The sequence below is a fragment of the Apostichopus japonicus genome, chromosome 11, assembly GCF_037975245.1.
Source record: "Apostichopus japonicus isolate 1M-3 chromosome 11, ASM3797524v1, whole genome shotgun sequence".
Taxonomy (NCBI): Eukaryota; Metazoa; Echinodermata; class Holothuroidea; order Aspidochirotida; family Stichopodidae; genus Apostichopus; species Apostichopus japonicus.
Window position 1 is genome coordinate 12,219,917 of NC_092571.1, and position 23,827 is coordinate 12,243,743.

Below are 23,827 nucleotides of genomic sequence, written 5' to 3' on the forward strand. Positions count from 1 at the left end.
TATTGGTTTATTGAATGTAACCTATTATAGCTGGCTAAACCTTCGATCTTTCCAGGAAGTTGGATCACAACAAGAAGATTATGATAGCCTAAGCAAAACTTTTGAAGAGCATTTATCGTTATCACATCACCTATGGAACGCGAAAAGGGAACACTTATTTCGCTGTCTAAAACTAAGTTTGTTGTTGTCCAAACTAAAATTGTTGCTGCTGGTTTTGCCATGCTGTCCTAATTAACGAAGTGCGTATAGTAAGCATATGCAGCACAAGTTGAATTTCGTGCGAGAAGCTATTGTTTTTACATCACGTGGTTGAGCCATTGTTGAACAGTGCCCATGGCAACAACGTAGGTTTAGACAACGACGAAAGTTTAGACAACGACGTAAGTTTAGGCAACGGATTTTTAGACATCAACGTGAGTTAGAGCAACAGCATGGTAAAACAGCAGCAACAACTTTAGTTTAGACAATAACAAACTTAGTTTTAGACAACGAAATAAGTTGCCCTTTTCGCGTTCCATAGCTGATGTCATAACGGTAAATGCTCTTAAAAAGTTTTGCTTAGGCTATTATAATCTTCTTGTTGATTTATAATCTTGAAACCTGATAAATTTGGAATATTTGCTTAGCTGGCAAAGTTCTCTGTTGTATTTAGAACTGCATCAAAATCTAACTTTCTTGTTTGCATATTACTTTTTCTCTTTGAAAAAGTAAAGCAAAACCATTTCCAGCTTAATTGCCGTGATATGACATGATTCACTTTGCTGTTGCCAGGTGCGTTCGTGTAAATACCACTAAATTTGAACAATTCATATCTTCGCCATACAAAATGCATGCAACAAGACGTGTGTGGTTTGTACCTAAATATTTACTAAAGAAAAAACAAAATCAGCATTATTTTAACTTTAACCACCGGTTTATCCCTTCAACAGAGAAGTCTCTCTGATGTAATTAGGTAATTAAAAAAACAGATCCTATACGTTATTCATCGGTATAGAGAGTTTTCACTGTTTCCCTTACACGCATGTCCCGCATGTTTTTGGCGGCGTTTCTGTTATCTGCTGTTTTATTGACGGCATTGAACTGGAACAGCAAACAAGAGGGACAAGAGTAAAGCCTTAGGGAAATTTACGCCTCCGGTAAAAGACAAAAGATGAAATTAAATGTTGTTTTATGTGACCGATCATGTACTTAGTGTTTGTTTTATGAATAGCAGACGACAGGTATCGTTTTGCATCGTTAACCATTATTGCGAAATAATAAAGGCGTCAACCCACTATGACGGCAGCTCCACCCACATTGAAATAAAGACTTTGATATCGTTTTTTATCTTTAGACCCCTTTTGTGTCATTTTTATTTAAAAAAATGTATTTATATGTATCATTAACAAAGACACATTGTTTGTGGTAAGAACATAAATTGAGTGCAATTTATAGTGATTGATGGATACTGCAGGTTGTTGACATTTAACGTATTTTAGTGAACTTCCGTTGAAAATGTCGTTAAAAACAATGCTCCTTGTGTTTAGTTTTAGGGCGGGAATATACCGCCCCAGGATTACCCATTTTAGAAAACTGTCATTATTTTGTTCTCTAACTATTCATCTCCTGGGAGGGTGGGGAGGGAGGTGCGGGCGGCGGGGGGGGGGGGGTGTGATTGGAAGTAATATGAGACATAACCCTCGGTTCACAGTTTGGTTTGGTAAAATCGTGACGTGAATATGGGTCTCATATTTAGCATACACGAAACTATTGTTTTGCTCTACTTGTTAACAAATTTGATGTAGTTTCAATTACAAGTATACTGTTTCATCAAACTGTAACATAGTATCATGGAATGTAAAATACCTACCAGGACAGGCACAGAAATGAAGCAATTGTAAGCAAGAAAGAAAAGAACCCCTAACAAAAACACATCTCGATAGAACTTCATGTCAACATTGACGTGACATTTCGGGTATACAGATAGGCATGTGGCCTCATAACAGGTAGAGTCATGTCGTTAGGCCTCATCTGTAAGAATGGTAATACCATTAGAAAGAGGCTTTGCTGTAACGGTGAATTAAAGCAGGAAAACAGACCAACTACATAAAAACTGTTGACTGTTATAAGATTAGTTAATGTCATATTCGTATCATATCGGGTAATGCTTCCAATATAGTGTGTATTCAATATATAAATATATACCATATATAGATAATATACATATATATAGTATATATATATATATATACAAATATATAAATATATATTACATATATGTATATACATATATGTATATATATATACATATAAATACATATGCATACATATATATATACACATACATATATATACATACACATATATACATACATATATATAATATATATATATACATATATATATATACATATATAAATATATATACATATATATACATATACATATATATATGTATATAAATATATATATATATTCATGTCTCAGCAAGCACGGTTGCACAGTGAGAGTTGTTAATAGCGTGCCTCTCTGTGACATAATGAAGTGTCGTTTTATATGTATATATTAATATCTTTAATTACAATCAAATAATCATTACATGATTCATGTTGCGATAGATGATTGCTGGTAACATTTTGTTTACACATGCACGTTTCCCTTCGTTTAATTACGGTTGTAAATGAAAGAATCTCAATCGTACTAAAGGCACGAACGAATGTGTGTACATAACATCGTTAAACATGTTATCAAATTCATGAGCAACATTGATGATTTACAGTGAGAAAAATAACCTGCTTTATATATTTGAATGATAGAAATAATTAAAAACATACAGATACTTTATAATATATACGTACAAACGTACATACTTATATAACCTACAAACGAACATATACAATTATACGCTTATCGGGAATTGGATATACGTGTTTCCAGTTATAAAAGTGGAATTTGATTCTTGTATGACAGGAAGTCATTGAATGCGGGGATATATATCTTATTCTAATCTTTCATAGTGTTTTTTTTTCTTCATTTGCTTAAATAAACAGAAACTAATTGGACACTTTTGTTTAATCTCGTCAATCTTTGTTTAATAATGATGGTAATTTATTGAGACACTCTGATGATATTACAATCACAAATAGTTTCGACTGAACAGGAATGACCGAGTTAATATCTTTGTGTTCATATCTGCAATGTAAATTTCAAATTAAGCAATATGCCAACAAATATTTCTTCATGAGTCAATTATAAAGATGAGAAGATTAGAAGTAGATTTGAGAAGAATTGTTATTATATTTTTTTGGGGTGAAAAATGTGTTCCATTCACAAGTTTTGAATATATCAAAATAAGATTTCATTTGATATTACTTATACGTTGTCATATAAAGGGAATTTTAGCAATGTTTTTATGGATCTTTTTCGGCAAATTTGTCAAACCTTAGGCTGATTGCTCAAAAAAGATTGCAATTAATAAGCTCTCTCATACATTGTTTTCAGCACACAACGCAGTGGCGGATTTGGAATTTTAAACAGGAGTGGGCGTGCCGGCCCTGGTGTGGTTAGATTTGGCTGCCATGTGTTTGGGAGGGGGTGGGCGGGGGGGGGGGGGGGGGTTCGGGGAATTCATTCAGTACGGGATATATCTAATTCCCGATTATAAAAATTACCAAAGTGAAACAGTGCATTCTGAGCCGTAATTAAGCTATAAATTAGATCTCAACTCAAGGTTGTGCTAATAACTTCTCATTCTTTGTGTGTTTGTGTGGGGGGGGGGTGGAGGGGCCAGGGCAGTGCAGCCTAGACTCCCCTGGATCCGTCCATGTGAAGCAAACTAGTAATGCTGATTCATTCGGTTATAAAGTTTTCGTCAATTTTTACATTATTAATTAACCCCTTGCCAAATGCAAATTGGAAAATTCAAAACAAATCGACTATTAATGTTATTAATGTTACTACTTCAATAAATGATGACTATAAGCAATATCATTTTTAATTGGATTTTTAGTATAGAATAGCATACACAAATTGGAACAAAATCGATTATAAGTTCTGTTTGAAATAAGTAAGACAATATGGGACACAACTACATTAGCCAATGACACGATCCGTGCATGAATAAACTTGACGTCAACAACGTTTTTAACCGAAAGCGAAATTGACATGAATGTTTTAAATTAAACTTTTCCTTAGGTTTTTCGGCAAAATGAGTTCTGTTTTATTGTATCTTTTTCTTCCCACTTGAATGTACAGCGTCTTATACCTCTGTGCGGTACAATATAGTAGCAAGTCTGTTCATGATATTTACAGTATTCACCCTTGCGTACCTTGATGGACATTTTGAGGGGGAAAGAAATGAATTAACGTCCGTCACTCACTGATTGGATTGGATGAAAGAACTGGAATTAATTACCACACACATCAGAGAGGAATTCACTTCTCAACTAGATAAATCAAGTGATTACTATAGTTAACGCCATGATTTCTTTTACGAGGGTAAGGGGGTGGGGGGGGGGTGACGGAGGGGGGTGGGCTTGAGGGTCACATATAGAAGGAGGAACAGTATCATCTAAAGTGTGTAACCGAAGTTTAAATCAAACTATTTGCTAACATTATCTTTTCTTGCGCAATCGCATGACACTAATCCCACACGGCGAATTATGTCTGACGTCACTACAGTGCCATTACATTATATAACGTTCATATATAGCATAGCTAAATGAATCTCTTATGTAATTTTGTGAGCTGACAGTATTATATCTTGGTTATCTACAGATCTACTGGGCTTACGTATATATGCCGTATAATTTACGTTGACGAAAGTACAGCGCCAATTTGCAATATAGGTTAGATCACCTTATATCTGCTGCAGTTGATATTAACTATTTTGAAAGGTAACCAGGCTTCTGCCTTATACGTGGTATGCAAAACTGATCCTGGCAATGATACAATAAGAAACGAATAAGATATTCTATCCTTATGCATGTTGTGGCTTGAGGCGGACGGATATCACGAGAAGAAATTTACTTTTACCACAATTAGCGTAATGTACATCCGCCAGAAGAGTAAAGCCTAATGAGATCTATATATACATTGTTATAGTTGCTTTTGTTTTGACGTATCGGCAGTTACTATTACTATTTTGTATATTTAGATTTTAGAAAGTATGAAATGAGAATAAATGTCTCAATATTTTCATATTTTTACTTGCTCACAAAAATGAAACGAATTGACGGCTGATCAGCAGCTACTCGAGTGACAAACTAATGACGTCATAAAGCTGCAAAATATTTTTCATGGAAAACTGATATCACTTGTTAGTGTCAGTTCGTATTAAATATGAATCAGATATTAAGTGTGTAGCTGTGTTGGTAAAGTACAACTACCTTTTGTCTTAAGCTTCGAGAAGCAACAACAGTTTTATGATAATCATAAAGTAAACACGTTAGTGAACGCTATGGGTTAGAGGTGTGTCTTGGGTACTTGCTTAATCAATTGTTCGATTATTGATAAAAGAAAATGAAAAACATAAAAAAAGCAGTCTACAACATTTGATCATATTTCAGGGTAAAGTTTTGAAGTCTTCTGTTGTAGAAGTCGCTACCCGTTTCTCGTAAACAGGGGAAGTTTATATATTTGTCCGGTCATTATATTGAACAGTTTTAACAATGCAATGTACACTACAGCTGTGGAAAGTAGATGTAAATTAACATCCATGACACAAACAACCAAATCTTAATTCAGTATATCTAAAAGATGTCCCGTGTTATATTGGTGAGACCTTTCCCATTTTTTTGGTAGGGAGAGGTGGAGGTAGGGGTTGGGGGGGGGGGTGGGTGGCGGTAGGGTGCGGTTGGTTTATATGGACCCCAGACTTATAGTGAATCCGTGCTAGTAGCCTACTGTAGTATTCTAGCAATGTTTCAAGCACTTGTTCTCGCCTTCGTGGACAGGCCGTATATGTACTCCTACTCGGGATATTATGGAATTTCTTTCAAAGATTGAAATAGTGTAAGATATAAATAGGCCGACTTGTATACTTGAGCTGACAGCCTTGTATACTTGTAATCTTAACCAAAGGAAGGGGAGTGGAGGGGGTAGGGGAGGGGGATTCTTACTCCTACTAATACTCTCGTTCTCGCCTGATTGAGTCTCATAACGGAGAACTGTAAACTGTAGTAGTTGTTGGACGGAAGTGATAACAGCTTCCTGCTGCGTTTTGCCACGCCTTCTTGTCGACACGTTCGTCAGTCATGTAGGCTATGATAACTGATAACGGAATTGCTGGTAGGATTTGATGATTTGCTTTCGGCCATCCTTGGTTCGTTAATTAAGACTGCTCAGCATGTTATGGTTAACTCTGTTTAATTTCAAATGTATCTTCTTTCTCTGCACCAATGAAGAGACACTTCAGTGAAAATCATCTTGTTCATTTGCTGGATTTATGACACCCAAGAAAACTTCTATAAAAGCTCGAGAAACATAGCAGAACAGAGAGAGAGAGAGAATGGGGTGGGGGCGAAGGGGTGGAGACCGTGATACCTTTGAACATAAACTTAACACAGAACGCCCTCCGTTTCTACCATGTTAGCAATAAAACTGTCAATGTGTCAGCATGTTACATGTTAACAGCAGCATGTTATATTTCTGACATAGGGATATTTTTCTTAACACCATGTAACAGATGGCGTTCCGCCTAAATATCATCACTGAGTCCAGCATACCTGTATATCACTTTTTTACCCCCATCATTCTGCCGTTACAGATATAGGAAGAACTTATTGTTTCAAAGACGGATCGTGTGATATTGTTTCATATATGATCACGTGATATAGATAGATAGATATATAGATGGTTGTAAAAACGTTAAGGCGAAACAACTTTTTCGGCTTAGCGTCAAATTTTCACTCTCCTATTGTTCAATTTCACCCTAGCCCCGAATTTAGTGACATATATATATATATATATATATATATATATATATATATATATATATATATATATATAGGCCTATATATATAGGCCTATATATATATATATATATAGGCCTATATATATAGGCCTATATATATAGGCCTATATATATATAGGCCTATATGTTCAACATATATGGTATATACATTTTCAAGGTATATGGTACAAGTTTGACCGAAACATTACAATTCTAACAAAGCTTAAAGGAAATTCTATGTATGGAGTATATATTATTACTTCATTGTAGCTAAGGGAGAAAGAAGAGGTTATAGCAGGGAAAGTGAGGGAAAAAGAGGGGTAGTGAGGCGAAGAAGGTTTAACATGAAAAGGGTGGTAAAGACAGGAACAGGTAGAGTAAGGGTTGGGGAAGGGAATTAAGAAAGGGAGCAAGGAGCCTGGAGTATGGCAGTTATCTCGGAGGGGTCTGTGCATGAAAGTGGAACTGAGGATAGGAAACTGGTATTCGAAGGGTTGGAGGGGAGTTACTGGAGAGGGAGTAGGGAAAGATTATGGCGGGCAATCGAGGGGTTGGGCATGAATTAGGAGGGTCGGACAGGAAATTGGTAGAGGAAGAGTCAAGGTGGGGAGGGGGGTTAGGAGGGCAGAGGATATGCTAGGGAATAGACAGGGAGAGGGGGTTGTCAGAGAGGTGAAGAAACAGTACTACATAGAATTATAGGAATCATTATATGCCATATATAGTTATGTTCCGTTCATAGATTTAGAAATGGAACCTAATGATACAATTTTAGAAGTCAAATGCACCCTTCTACTTTAAGATGGAAGACCTACTTAACTCAATTAAATTAATTTATCATGTATGCCTCCTAGACTCCTAGTCTAACCTACATACTGGTCAAAGATATTAATTCTCTGCGACGGAAGTGGAATTACGGTCTCAAATGACAAGAAATATGAACCAAATTAGGTAAACATAATATGACACATTTTTTTCCTGTTTGTCAATCATTCCTAGACAAATTTAGTCAGGCGTTCATTTTTACTTATCAAGCCAAGGCTTCCTAGGGGAGAAAAGGGTAAATAAAAACAGTACGTCCATCTATGTATCAATTGTATTAGATTACTTACCCTTTTCATGTCCCCTTTTTTAAAATTTTATTAATCGTGTTTGGTATCTAATATTTGAAATTAATATTAAAGGATGACTGTAGGAACAAAGCTAAATATGATATATATATATATATATACAATATATATATATATACAATATATATATATATATATGTATATATATATATATATTGTATATATATATATATTGTATATATATATATATATATACAATATATATATATATACAATATATATATACATAAAGATAAAGATATACATATATATACATATATATATACATATATACATATATATATATATATATATATATACATATATACATATATACATAAAAATCAACGTGCCCCCTTGTGGGGAGGGGGGAACTGCTCATAGGGTGCAGCCACAAACCAGCGCACGCAACTATATTTACAAGTTACCTCCCATTTACCCTCTCCCCCCCCCCCCCTCAATTTGTAAACCTGAGTAACGAGAGACAATGAAGATAAAATGCTTTGCCCAAGAATGCAACGTAATGAGATTGATCAGAGAGGCGTGCTTAGGCAATCATAACCAGTCCGCCCCCCCCCCCTCCCGGGACCCGATACTATACCTCAGTGTCTGACCACTTTCTCAAATGCCGAGGAAGATAATGTCACTCTATTTCTCATCAATATCGTGCAAACATGGTGCAAAAAAAGGGTTGTTGGAATATAAACACGTTTGAATAGGTCAAGAAATATCTGGTCACTCTGACCATTACATAGCTCCGAAACCGAAAATATTTATTCTTTGTGTTCTGAGCTTTCAAACATGTTTAAATTTCCTTTCATTTTATTTCATTACGAACTTGCACATGGTATTCACATAGTATCCATTACAAATTACTTCTCTTATGCTGGCATGGAACCCCAAAAGCATTTTTCTTGTGATTTTTTTCATTATTCATTGTCAAACAACCGGTTGTTGTTATAACAGTACAATGGATTATCCATTAAAGCAGTAAGACCTCAACTATAAGAAATTTGCGTTAACAATCTTGGAAACTCTTTTTGTCGGAATACGAATTATTTACGTGTCGTTTCCCGTAACTATGAACTTTATGTAAGGAAGCATTCCAAAACTTTATATCTATTATAAACTTATATACAAGCCCCTCCCCCCCTCCCCTCTCCCTTCTAAAATACACAATTCCTTTTGATCGACTTAAAAGACAGCTTTTCACAACTTTTTCATACATGAAATTTGATCTTGTTTCTTAAAGATTTGGGAATGTTTATCCTAAAGGATGGGATCCAATATCTTTACATCAATACTAACTGTCTTTACATCATTTTTACCGGTATTCAAGGCCACAGAAGACGACAAGAGGAACGGTAACGATATTAGATGACAGCCACCTGTACTTTAATTTTCTCTGGATTTTTGGTTATGTATCTCGTTATGTCTCCGTGACGTATCTATCAATGAAAAACGACAGATGGCTAAACCAACAAAAACGCATTCTGAAATATCCTTAAATGATGATAGATTTTCTATTGACAAGGGTAAACCAACCAAGGGTATTGAAAAATTTAAATAGATTTTATTTTTTTAAGACGCACACACACCAAAAAGAGAAAAAAGTTTTAAAAAAAAGTTAAAAAAATAAAAACAGAGGACAAATTTAAAATCGGTGAAATTAGGGAACCTTACACAACATAAACATACTAAGCGGGAAGAAAAAAACTTGAAGTAGCCCCAAAGGCATATCGAAAAGCAGGTGTGATAACAACTTCCAAAAATTACATCCAACTTTTTGAAAACTTTTCCCTTTTTTTAAGCTCTACTTTGTTATAAATCAAATGACGTATGTAAGAAAACTTAACATAACAGTTAAATCTATAAAATATTTGTTCTGAAAGGAGAAAGACTACAGCCATTAAGGAAAAGAAAAAAATAACAGACTTTGAAATATATATTTTTTTCTGCAGAACATTTTTTGAGTTATTCAAGCTAAAAATGTTTTCTCCCTACCCCAAGTAGAACATTCTAATATTTAATGATGGCAGGTATGGAGAGGGGGGGGGGGGGGTTATATGGACTTGGCGTTTGACTTTTGTTCAAGCAGAATTCGAACTCTGAGTTTTTCCAATTTCCCCTAGTTCTTTTTGCATTTTTCTTTTGGTAAAATCACTATAGTGTTGTCTTTTACTCTTACCTCAGAGAAGTTGCTTGTGAGAAAATTTAGAGAAACAAACCCACAGTTTTGAAATTTTTGTTCTGAAATTTGAAATTTGGAAAACAAATTGCTAGATGTGTGTTTCATCACTGTTTAATAATGTAAATAGTCGATGCCAGATCAACATCTTTTGCCTTTGTATAAGACGATCCAGTCATATGTGTTGTTACCATTGTGTTTTACCATTCAACTATAGCCGCCAACAATTCTACGTAATCAATCTTGAATGGAAGCTGATTTAGTTCTATCAATCCTTTCAATCCTATAAATTTCGGTGCGAATTAACACATGAAGGTCGAATTGTTGCATGGATCGTCTGTTTTCAAGTTAATTAACTTTTCATTTTAATTAGCAGGTTGGTAGTGAGTGTATACGTTCGTATGTACACTGTAGGGCTTAGGTAGGGTGAGTGGGGTGGGGGGGGGGCGGGTTCACGACCTGAGGAGAGGGGGCAAGAATATCCAACACAGATGCCTGTGGTCAATTAGAAAGCCCCGGGGGAAAACGGGATAAAAATAATCATGTATTATTATTTTCAGAATACACTTAAGGCATGGTGGCATATATTTCCCCTGGGGACAAACCAATCTCTCGAGCCCGATGCACCTCCCTATTGGAAGTACACCCGAAACAATCTCTTTTAACTCATTTTTACATTATTTAGCGTAAGTTAGCGACCAGGGGTGGATTGATCTGTCGGCTTACGGGCTCGGAACCGATGCGATGCTGGGTCCGAATCGCTGAGATTAGGAATTTGCCATGTTCCTCTTGTTCGCGAAAGGGTGCTATAGTATCGTCTAAGCTATATCAAATAGGCCGTCGGTAGTCGGTTCTTACAACCCCCCCCCCCCAGAGCCCAACCCCGGTTAAACGATAATTGAACACGGAACCTAAAATGATATAGATTTGAAATTTAGTAGACCTATTAATTACTTCAGTTACACCTTACATCTTCACACCTCTCTTGCCCATGATAATGTTACTAGTTCATCTGTCCATGGGGTTGTACATATTAACCCGGTTCTGCTATCCGGTGGGTATACTCAAACCGAAAATCTTAGAACTTTATTAATTTAAAGAAATGTGACAAACTGCTTAAAAAAACACCCAGATAAGTATGACACAATTCCATAACGACCGGCAACTTTAACTTTAGTCTGAAAAGTTGGCCTTCCGCTAGTTTATGAACGTAACTAAATAGGAAAACAGCTGCTATTAATTCGTCTAACTCGACATAAATAGCACAAATTTGAAGTACGTTGACGATACCAAAATTATTTACTGACGGTATCGAATATATAGCTCAAAGGACAATATTTTCTTGTTTCTCGGTCAACAACAAGTTCATGGTTTAAAATATCGAGATACCCTTCAAATTGCTTGAAATGTAAACTTCATATATAAAGTGGGGCATTTTGAAAGAACAGCATTTTGACGTAAGGAATATGAATATTCATATAATTCTTATTGAACCAACCAGTTGGGACAATTTCATAATGCTAATACCTCTCTAAACTGTACTCCAATATCATACTCTCAAAGCACTGGTATTGACATTACAAACAGTTCCTAACCTTGATCAGATAGAAACATGATATTCATACTGCTCGTACTGACAATAAGAGTGCTCTGAAGCGTCACATAACACTACAGTATAGAAAATATTGTCCCAACTGGGCGTAAAGCAGGTTTTCCGTTGTAGTGTATATAATTTGATCGATGTATATTCATATGATTCTTATTAAAACAGGTTTTCATTGAATTTTGTACAATGTGATCGATGAATATTCATAAAATTCTTATCAAATCAGATTTTTCATTGACATTTGTATAATTTGATCGATATGTACTGATGTGAATTATAATACCAATTGCATGCAGTTTTGAAATTGATTTTTGTTGTTGAAATTTCAAGTCACATGATGGAAGCTTATCACGTGTCTTAACCCACGTGATGTTGTTGAAACGTGGACTTTTAAAATTTTGAAGTCTGTCGGACGGTTGAAATATTTTACAAATCAATTTTTGAAGAAAAAAAAAACATTCATAAAATTAAAATCTCAGATAAGATGAGAAAAATGATTTCATCCTGTTTTGAAAAGCTCGTATAATTATTTTCGAAGAGGCAACGTATCGTGGTGTAAGGAATGGGTATAACTATTGGAAATACTCATAAATTTATTGATAAAGATGCAATTTCCAAAATTAGGAAGGGCAAAGGGGCAAAAATTCAAGTGTCCTGCCTGGGTTAAAATGAATTTATTCATTATTTTCCGTTTAAATTGTTTATAGCTTAAATAATTTGTTTGTGTTAGCTATGTATTGAAATTCGCCACTCTTAGTCAATCTATTAGTTTTCAATTTCTCTGTGTTTCATGATGCTATTATTTTTGTTTTGGTTAAATAATGAGTTTATTCTGTACTCACTCACTCTGCACTCAATGTCATGTGGGCCTTGGTCAGTGAAGCCGACTCCCTTGTAGTATGTGTGATTGAGGGGCGGGGCATTTCCCCAGACTGGCATTGGGAGTTGTGGTCATGAACCCCTGTACCCCCTTCCCACGCCCATCCCCTCTTTGCGCACGCGATTGATGTGATGCAATCTTGTAAGATGTCTTTCAAAAATGTTACTTTCCCCTTAAAATTTCGTTGTTGATTTATCTTTGACATGTGATACATACGAAATGCTTACTTTACAGTTGTTAATGGTGTATACCGTTTAGAACTGCATCAATATGCAACTTGTAGGTAAGAATATTTTTACTTAAAGTTCCACGCCTATACTATTATTATAATTACTAATATATTTTCCCTCTGTGGATAACCAACAGCATAAATAAAATAAATAGGATACATAACTTGACAAGTACATTATGAGGAAAAACAAATACATTTCACAGCTCAGATGTCATGATGACATCACTGGGTCTAATGTTAACCAGATGTTTTCATCAAATTTCATCAAATTGAATATCTCATTACGATGTGGTTAATTTTGACCTACATATGCAGCAACCTTCACAGCAATGTTATTACTACAGATAAACTTCAGTCCACCAGGAATATTGCTTGCAAATTGTCAACATGTCATATAGGAAATATACTATATATATAGCTGATGCGTGACGCCATAAATCACCGAGTATTCGGGTAATCGATCAAATATATAAACATGTATGTGTTATTAAGCATCCCTGGTATAAACAAATTGATTTGCCCTAACGTACCACGTCATAGAACCATGAACATAATATAAGAACCGTTACTGTAGCGTGTATAGGTTAAAGCCGGTTGTATGTAACGGACAAGGAGAGTGGCGTTTTTGAGGAGTAAGAATCAAGAGGCGGGAAACAACACGGATATATTTCCATTATAGCGTCCTTATATAGCTTTCAATAATGTTTTTAAATTCGGTTTCCTATAGTGTGAACCCTATGCCAGGAGGCGATTTTTCCTTTATGCAGTATACTGTTTGTGAATGGGAACTGTATGAACCCGATCAAAGGCAAATATTTTCTGTGACGTAATGCATTGTATATGCATTAAGAAGCTGTAAAACATAGATCGTGCAGAAATGCACAGGAGTGATAAAGCTATGTATAAAGATATGTATATTGTTGTCTGATGATCGCTCAACGCGTGAAAATCTGAGTAACAACTACTAGTGTTCCACTAGTCTCAACACACACACACACACACACACATATATATATGTATATATATATATGTATATATATATATATGTATATATATATGTATATATATATATATATATATGTATATATATATATAAATATATATATATATATATATATATATATATATATATAATTATATAATATATGTATATATAAATAGTAGAAAAGATGAGGACAACATGTAATGCCTTTAAATCCAACATAATATTTAGAATAAATAGAAATAACTACACGCTACACAAATTTTCGGACACCCTGGTCCTTCGTCGTCATATATAAATATATATATATGTATATACATATACATATACATGATTTGATTCGAGGACTTGGCCTAATGGAACACTGACTCATATATAGTCGAAGTTCGAACTCTTTCGTTGTCGGATAACTATTCCATCGGTTACCCATGTGTGATGAGAGAACACAGCTCAGACGGTATGTGTTATGTGGTGTATGTTGCCATAAATGTTACGTACGGTACAAGTGTGACGAACGTGGGCAAGTCCTACTATAAAGTAAACGTTGACCTTAATATAGGCCTAATATACATTACGTCAAAGAAAATTCGCGCATAGGATTGGGGTTGTATAGTTCCCAATAATTGACTAACAATACTGCAGAAAAAAAGTCACTATCGGGAGGAGAAGAGACCGACGTAATGCCATGATAAGATATAAATTTAACACACTAATGCGGAACTGATTGATAAAAGACACATCTAGAAAACCAAAGCCCAGCGTGTACACAAGCATCACTATATGATCGAAAACCTTACGAGATGTACACGGTAGGACAAGGCAGACACGCGAGCCTCTCATTCCAACCAAGAAAGGAAGAAAAGGGTTGCTACGACAGTCTAGAAAGCGCAAAGGACTTTATCTGTATACTGCAATGAATATTCCAAAGTTGAGGTTCAGATCTATACTGCAATTTCGAACCACTTTATGAAATGTTATACATTCTTTTCATTAAGTATTAATATTTATTTACTGTTTAGATGCACTTTTTCGCGCGTTTTTATGAGAGATCTAGGGGGTGGATATTAGGATGAGTGGCGATTAACTGTCAAGTTTGCTGTCCATGGACCCCACTAACACCGTGTATTTACTTAACAAGGTAACTTAACACCACATATTTACATTAAAGTGATCCCTTGCGTACCCAAAAGAGGAACACAACCATACTGGATAATGTTAGATGTTATGTTTTTCTTGATTTTTCAATATACCACCGGTGTTGTTCAGGGAAGAAATATATCATTTAATGAATGAAAATGACAGTGATAGTTGTTAAAACTAACGGAAACGGCGTAAAAAACGGCAACATTTTTGAAAACATTTTTGAGAAACGGTTCTCATTATAAGAGCTAGACCACGCCTACATGTGAGTTCAGTAATGAATATGCAACACTAAACAGCGACGGTGTCACCCGGTGTAACACATACATATTACTCAAGTTTTAGATTCCAAATTTGAGTTAAAATGTTGAATTGGAAGCCACCCGACGTGAAGTTGTAATCCATAAGCCCTTGCGGGCTTCTCCCACATTCGTTGTCGTTTAGCGTCCGTAAAAGTAACAGCCTCATGGCCTGTATTTATTTATTTCGCTACATGGTCGCGTCTGCAGTAATCCGTACTGATAATGATAATGCATTGGTAAGGTATGCATACTATACATATAATACAATCCCTTATCCTGTTAGTTAGTAGTAGAACTGTACTAAAAGTAGTAACATTTGTTGTTCTCTTCTCGACTGAACACTTCCTCCACGTTAGGTTTTATCACCGGTCAACTATTTTCATATCATAGTACTTTGTGAGCGAGATCATTGTTAAATTGAATATAATAGAATACAGATGGTAAGTGCGTGTTCCTTCGATCAGCTTCATCGAACGTCAGTTAGAACTTGATCTAACTGTTGGCAGGCTTACTAGTACTTGTAGCCTAGGCATTAATATAATATTAGTAGCTTAATCGGAGTGACCTAGTTCTAAATAAAGTTACGTTATTGGGCCTAGACAGAGAGAGATTGTGAATATGATCGAAGGTCTGTGATACCAAGTGTAGTATTATGTGTGACCATAGGCTAGGTTTTGCACACTTATTACTGTTGTCACTAGTCTGCTAGTCGCATCTGAATATCTGAATATGCATTACAGTGCGTTCTCTCATTGGCTTTTTTAAATCAAGAGGCACGGCGTTACAAAATACAAATATGTCTTCAGTGGATACATTTTATGATACTTTCGATCATTCAAAAATAAAAAATTAACGTTTAGGCAAAATTAACTTAGTAGAACCTTCTCAATTTTTCATGGTTCGTCATATAAGCAGCTTAAACGAAGTTTCTAATTTTTGAAAATGAACAGTTTCGTGTATTTCCTTTTTCGAAACTCACGGTATCACTTTAAACAAAACAACACTAGTTGGATAGGTAAGAGCATGTTCTTGGAGGTGACAAGCCTATAGATCTGATGAAGGGGGGGGGGGGTCGTGGGGGGATTCGACTGTATAAGTTTTAGTACGAGGAACTTAGCTCAAAGATATACAGACAAACTCGAAGGTCATGGTGATTGGGTTAAGAGCCCAACTGGGTAAGTTCAATGTGCCCTCAGTGACTGTTGTTAGTGTGAACGTTCCCGCCCGAACAAACCCAGTTAGAAACCTTGGGGGTTATGTTCGACTCTGGTATGACAATGATTACACAGGTCGCACATGTCATCAGATCTGCTAATTATCATCTCAGAAATATTAGTCGAGCAAGCAAACATGCTCACTATACTGAGACAGCCAAGCTAGCCGTGCACATCACGATAGTTAACTCCAGGTTGGACTATTGCAACAGCCTCTTGATTGGTATCAATAAATCACTCATCACCAGACTTCACAATGCCCAACACACCTCTGCTCGAATCATTGTCAAGTATATGACTCTATCGCACCAGAACTCATTGCTCTTCACACTGGCTCCTCTTACATCAGAGTGTCAAGTTCAAAGTACTCTTTCTTGTGTATAACGCTTACCATAAACAATCGCCATATTAAATCTCGGACTTACTTCAGCTATAACCATCACGCAGACAACTCAAATCATTTACATCTTCACCTCATTTTACTGTTCCCTCAGCCAGTATATATATAGGCCTATTCTGTTTATTCTATATACACTGCTAACATGTTTTCAGCTTGAACAAGTGTATTGTAATTAATTTCATCTAATTGTCCTTTAGCGCCTTTGAACAAATTTTGTTGATATTGGCGCTATACAAATGTTTTCTGATTGCTGATTATAAAAGTACCTAAGTATAACACTACCTCCAAGGCAGGGGTGCAGAAGCTGAGTCGGAGGGGGTGTAAGTGTGAAACTTACCCAGCCCAATTAGCTACCACATAATTTAAGTAATTCCACTATTTGAAATGTAGTTATGCATGGAAATCTGTACGAGATAACATCAACTATATATCTGAAGAGGGGTACAACTTCCGGGGGTTTAACCCTTGGACCTCCAGACTTCTACCAGGATTGTCATCCTCCTCCTTCCTCAACGGCCACCCCACTATAAGTATAACAGTTTACAACTCATACAGAAACACTATCCAATCCTTCTGCAAGGTGTTTCTGTGTAACTGTAGAAACACTGTTCTATGCTTCTGCAAGGTGTTTCTGTGAAACTGTAGAAACACTATCCTAGGTGTTTCTGTGTAACTGTTGAAATACTATATCCTATGCTTCTGCAAGCTGTTTCTGTGTAACAGTTCTCACAGTGAATCGTTCTCAAAGTTATGTTTTATTCCTACACAAAGTTTGTAAGAAGCAAATCTCCACAAGTAGACTATTTTTCGCTTCCTACGTTTTTTTGAACAACTTAATACATTGGACCTAATTCTTTTTCAATCACACCAAGCATATTTAAAAACAATTGAGTATTAACGTTTGTCAACAAACCTCTCTATATAAATCAATTTGTATGCCTTTCTCTTTTGCTGGTAATCTACAGGCTTTAACAGCGACATACAAAGTAGTTAGCGGTTTTTTTTTTTTTTTGGGGGGGGGGGGGGGTTCTTGTTAGAGATTTAAAGTTATCCAGACTTATCCGTATATTATTTTTGACACGTCAAGGCACTTGTGGCCGAATTACATCCCTTCTAATGTTTCTTCATTACGGAAAGCTGACGAACCAAACCAAAATCGCTGTTACTTAGAAGTGGTTATTAGACTGTCTCTCTAGCGAGACCTTATGAACAAGTCAACCCAAAGGTTTGCCGTGTGTCAACTTTGAGTGATTGGGTTTTGAGTAAAATGAGTATGAACACGAACATATCAGTTTCTTAACTGCATCATGAATATTTAACGACCTCTGCTAAGATACGTCACTTTGAATATAAATGAGTACGGTATCGATATATAGATGGTACACAACTTCGTTATCTACAATGTCATTCCCAATTTCAGGAATTCGAACAACACGGCTTCTTTTAATTCCTGACGGGCTGTTCCGAACTTTGAACAATAGAAGTATAGGCATTATCAGTTTATAAGGCTACGCAAAATTATGAGAGACATGCCCCTTGGGCATGGCTGAACGCGTGCAAAAACATTCCGTGATGGTAGTCAAGACAAACCTTAGCCCTTGCAATATATACGATCTGAGATGGGTAACCATTCTGTACAGTTTTAAAGTATTGAATGCAGTGATATAAAAGATTTTATAGTTAATGGATTGCTATGGATTAGAACGTTGCGAAAAATATTTGCAAAGAAACGAGCAGAAAGTATTGGAAAATTTCTTTATAGTGACATTAAGTAATGCTTAAAAAGACTAATTAAAAATAAAAGAAATAAGAAAGCTTTAAAGGCTTTGAAGTTGATCGCCTAGCAAAATTGCTAAACGTTTTAGTATAGTCACTTTGGAGAAGATATGAATTTGTCAAATTTTGCATCTGGCAACATCAGATTGATAGATACCATCAGGTCACTTCAACTGACAATGTCTTTCTTTCCTTGATAATAATCTCATTTGACCACATAGGAAAAATATTTCTAAAACTATGAAAGCATTTTGATGAAATTCTACATGCAGAGAACATTTTCAGCTAAGTAAATATTCCGAATGTATGAGGTTTTAAGGATTAATCAACAATAAGATTGTAATAGCTTAAGTTAATCTTTTGAAGAGCAATTATACCCAGATGACAACACATACCACATGCTGTGATCCAACTTATTGAACAGTTGAAAGTTCAGCCAGTCAAGATAGCTTACATTCAATGAACTATACATGGAATTAGGGACAAGCTTTTGAGATGGGAATTTCACATAACTATGAGGAATATTGTTCTCTTAAATAGAGGTCTTTCAATGTTTGCCACCAGAAAATAATTTCAAATACTAGACTAGATTCTCTACGATTGGAATGCTTGTTCCCCAATTTCAAACTATCTGTGTTTAAAATCTGTAACGTCCTCAGGTTTAGTTAATACAGACTTATCAGTTGTACAAGGTAGCATGTAACTACACGTAAGATGAAGGGTTGTTGTATCAGCTTCACTATAGCGTAAATGAATGAGTAGCCTTCATTTTGATGAAATGCATTGCTGCCTTATCAAATAGCCTTAAATGATATTGTCCACTTCTTTTACGGTACACCACGTTTTCATGAAATCAATGGCAGCTTTTTCAGTGTGACTCTAACGTTAACTTGATGTAATTGTGTCAGTTATTTATGTTCGTGTACGATTAGATAGGCTATATTAATGTTTATGGAATACACTGATTTGATGACGTAAATGACAATTGTATCAGCTTTGACTACCGTACATTATTGAGTTGTGTAAGGTGTCCTACATCTTGATGAGATGAATGACTGTTGTTCCTATTTGAATATCCAGTGCCTATACGCGTTATGTATGGTAGTATATTAGCCTACACCTTCATTCGATTAATGGAAGTTGTTTTATTTTGGTTACCGTTACACTAAATTAATTGTTTAAGCCTTCGGCTCCACCTTGCGGAATGGCTGCAGTATCAATCTGATTACCTTTGGGATGAATGACAGCCGTCAACTAATGTTTTTGTGCAATGTAGACCGTACCAGGCACTACATTGATTTATGGCATATTGCCTTGACTAACGTTAAAGAGTCAGTTTGTATGGTAGCCTATACACTGATGAGGTGTGTAAGGTAGCAGAAGGTGCTATTTGATCACAAGGGTTGTTATCACACAGGCCAGGTCCACACTCCATACGATTTCTGGAAGCTATTAACAAATCCAACTTTTACGTCTGGGTTAAACAAAGGGTTTAAGTTGCATTTTAATTCAAGGATTCTGAAAAGCAACGTACTTTTATTCTATATTCAACTTTACGTAATGACAAGGTCATTGATAACATACAGAGGTACCGAGAAAAACAAGCATCACGAAAGCAATTGGATTACAGAAGTTCTACTTTTCTCCTCATCAAAGAATAATCCCAAAAATGGTCTCGCTGAAGCCAAACTCTGTTAACGTTTGAAACCTACTATTTGCCCCAAAACTTGCAAATGTGGTTTGAATGAGCCCATGAAAAGAACGCCCCTGTTCAACAAAATAATTTTACACGTTCGTAGGAATCAGAGAAAGTATGATTGAAACACACATACAAAAAAAGAACGAAAAAAGAATAAGAACGAGCTAAAAGCTGAGTTTATGGGCGGCCACGTCGACCCGATCCCCGACAGGGCCTTTCCCCTTATCGAGCCTCCCTAACCCCCCCCCCTCCCCAGACAGTACCAGTGTACCTCAATTAAAAATCACTCCCCTACGCTTTTGCTCTAAAATAATAATCTATAATCCTCACTTGATAAGCTAGATCTCTTTTAAACTTGCAGGAGGCTACGGCTCTGGCAGAAGGAGGTGCGGGGGGGGGGGGGGGTTAGTTTAGGAACCTGGTGGGGGGTGGGGATAGTTTAGGAACCTGGTGGCTAGAGAAAGTGTGAGTAAAACTATGGAAATAATGTTCTCTTCCGGGGAACAGTCCTGCTACCGGCAAGGGATTCTTTTTCTCTGGGCTAAGTTCTCATACCGGGAGGGTAGTATCACCAGGGCTGGGGAAGCCTCCCAGTATTGTCAGCTCCCCACCCCCACCCCCTCCCCCACCCAACCCAGCCCTCTTAATCTTTTTATTTATTAAAGCTTCAATTCCGTAAATATTTGCTTGTCTCCTTAGCGCTTTTCGCTTATTTAATTAATACTTGTCTGTTTTTCCAATATTTTTATTCTCTGCTAACCTGCAGGAGCCGTGCTTCTCACTGCTCGATCAGGCATGTCCCACCTGACACATAATTGCATTAGTTTTCAAAACTATACATTGTTTCTCAAAAAAAGGGAATTTAGACATCATTAATTTCCAAAAAATGTCAGGATAATTTACGACTGATGATTAAAATATGATAGGGGAGATGAGTTATCTGTAGACGCTTAAAGCATCCTAGTTTTAATCACTCGACTTATACTTGAATGATCTTATATCTGTGTTTTTCATTACTTGTACTCATGGGAAGTCAACCTTATCAGGAAGCTCATAGCTTCATCGCAACTGAGGTACATGGTCTGAGTTTTATATCTCTCATCTGCAAATGGGGTTTGCTCTCGTTGATAATACCCTAACATCTAACGTTTTCATAACATTTAGTCAAACATCACTGACTTCTGACTCAGTGTTTAACAAATTGGAACGAATCGTTTGACTTTTTGACGGGTAACTAAGTGTTTAGGGATATTCCATTGTCATATAAAAATACGATATGAAATATCGGATTTATATATGGACAAAGGGACAAATATTCTACACTTTTAGTTGAACAGCCCAATTCTCTATCTTGATCTTCACTTTAGGTATGATTGTTTTAATAAAAACATACAAGAAAAACATATTTATTAACCTTAAAAACCGTTCGTAAGTCTGGAGAGTGGGTGATAGTGAGTTATCATGTGATCTCATTCAAAGCAGATATTGTTCAAAAATTTCACTTTTCATATTAATTTGTGCTTGAAAATTCATTTATTAGGAAGTTTCGTTTACTTTTCAATGTTTTCTACATTTAGCATTTCATCAATATACGCAAGGACTTTGTAAGAGTGTTACTTTCCTCGTGGTAAAAAAAAAGAGAGATTTGTACGTCACACATGACAAACGGAGACCTTTTCAGCCCAGTTGCGATGCATGGTAATATTATTGCTGTTGCCAGGTGCATTAATAAAATGTCAACAATTTAGAAAATAAACATAACAGCCCCAAGATACAAAATAATACTTATAATTTAAATCTGCAAATACATTTCCAACATGCAGCTTTGTCAAGTAACGAACTTCACCATCGGTCATATCTCTTTAACGCAATCAAATCCAATACAAGGACATTTACATTTACAATTTATACGATGCTTGTCATTACGATATTCTTCAATAGCATATGCTTTGGCCTCAATAAATTAAAACAAAACTGTTACAAGACATCACGATTTTTGTTTTTAATTATCATTTTTCTTCATAAATATGTCTTCTGACTTTGGGCAATAAGTTTTTTTTTTGGAAAAAATTATTAGAAAAAAAGTTTTAAAATGTTGAATTGATGTCAGACTTTTAACTCCATATTAAAGACCTTATCTGTTCATGATTCATAACTTTGAACTACAGATGAAATTTTGCAAAAAATAAAATATAGAACAACAGGGGGACTTCAACTACAAGTTTTATAGCTTTTCGGGCAAACTCACCGCCGATTTTAGCGATTTGGAACGGAAAGAAATGTGTCAAGAGAGAATCTACTTGGCATTCCTTAGAGAATAAATGATTCTAAACAAGTCTCAAAAGTAGCTCATTCATAGGAAGTATATACCTTCGTGTCCTCCAAACACCATTAGTCGATATTTTCTTTATAAATTTTCGTCCCAAACCAAAACTTTTCATGACTTTCGAATAAGATTTTTAAGGATGAAATCAATGATAAAGAAATTGTGCAATGTGGAATATTAATCAGCCCTTTTTGTACTGAAATATAGTCAAAATGGCTCATCGTTTCAATCATTTTGTCTGCATGTCATGCGCTAAGGCAATGGGGGAAGGGAAGGATGGCCGGATCGGGGTGGGTGGGTGGGGGGGGCTGGTGGATCCCTCAACTTCCATCAGCCGGGGGAAATTATTATGTCGAGGGATGTTATTTGCAATCAACCGGGAAAGAATTAGACTATACTGCAATATTAACGAAATTGTGCAATGTGGTATATATATTATTTAGAACTTTTGTGAAATATAAATCGAATGTTATGCGCATAGGCGAGAGGGGGGGGGGGGTTGGGGTGGGGCGGATGGAGTTTCTCCACACCTTCCTTCGTCAATCAGGGGATGTTTGAATTCGGCCGGGGAAGAGTTAGATTGCTGCTAGAGTGCACTCCATCTATTCAACCTTATACCCGAGAAGTCATTAGCACTATATAAGTTATAAATTACCTAACTTATAATCTAAATATGTCTCAGAATGGATTGATGTCTTAAGTGTTATCTTTTCTGGATTGGGGAGGGGAGAGGGTGGGGGGGGGTATCGCCCATGTACGAGAGTCGGATTCAAAATGACCCCATAGCTGCACCACCTCCTTTATAAAATCATACATTCGCCTCTGGCTCTTCCGAGCATTTTTAGAATACCCCTTCCCCCACCATTGGAATCTTGTGCACGCCATTGATGCATATATCGAAGGAAAACAAGAAACATTACGTGGTAGTCTATATAAATCCGAAGCAATAAACTGAAAGTAGCATTTTTGTTTAGTCAGCTTAGTAAATTTTACCCAGAATGTCGAATATTTTTTCCAAAGAGTGGTCTTCTGCATGTAAAAT

At 36.0% G+C, this 23,827-nt stretch overlaps 1 long non-coding RNA gene across 2 annotated transcripts in view; it reads right to left on the bottom strand.

Moving 5' to 3' along the window:
- Nucleotides 1-23,827, bottom strand: part of LOC139975921 (uncharacterized) — a 115,485-nt gene that overhangs the window by 55,384 nt on the left and 36,274 nt on the right. Inside the window, exon 3 of one of the 2 annotated variants that reach the window (XR_011795955.1) lies at nucleotides 9,380-9,488. The exons of the other annotated variant lie outside the window; for it this stretch is intronic. This is a non-coding gene — a long non-coding RNA (uncharacterized lncRNA). Of the gene's footprint in view, nucleotides 1-9,379; nucleotides 9,489-23,827 lie in introns of those variants that run through there. 2 annotated transcript variants of the gene reach the window in all.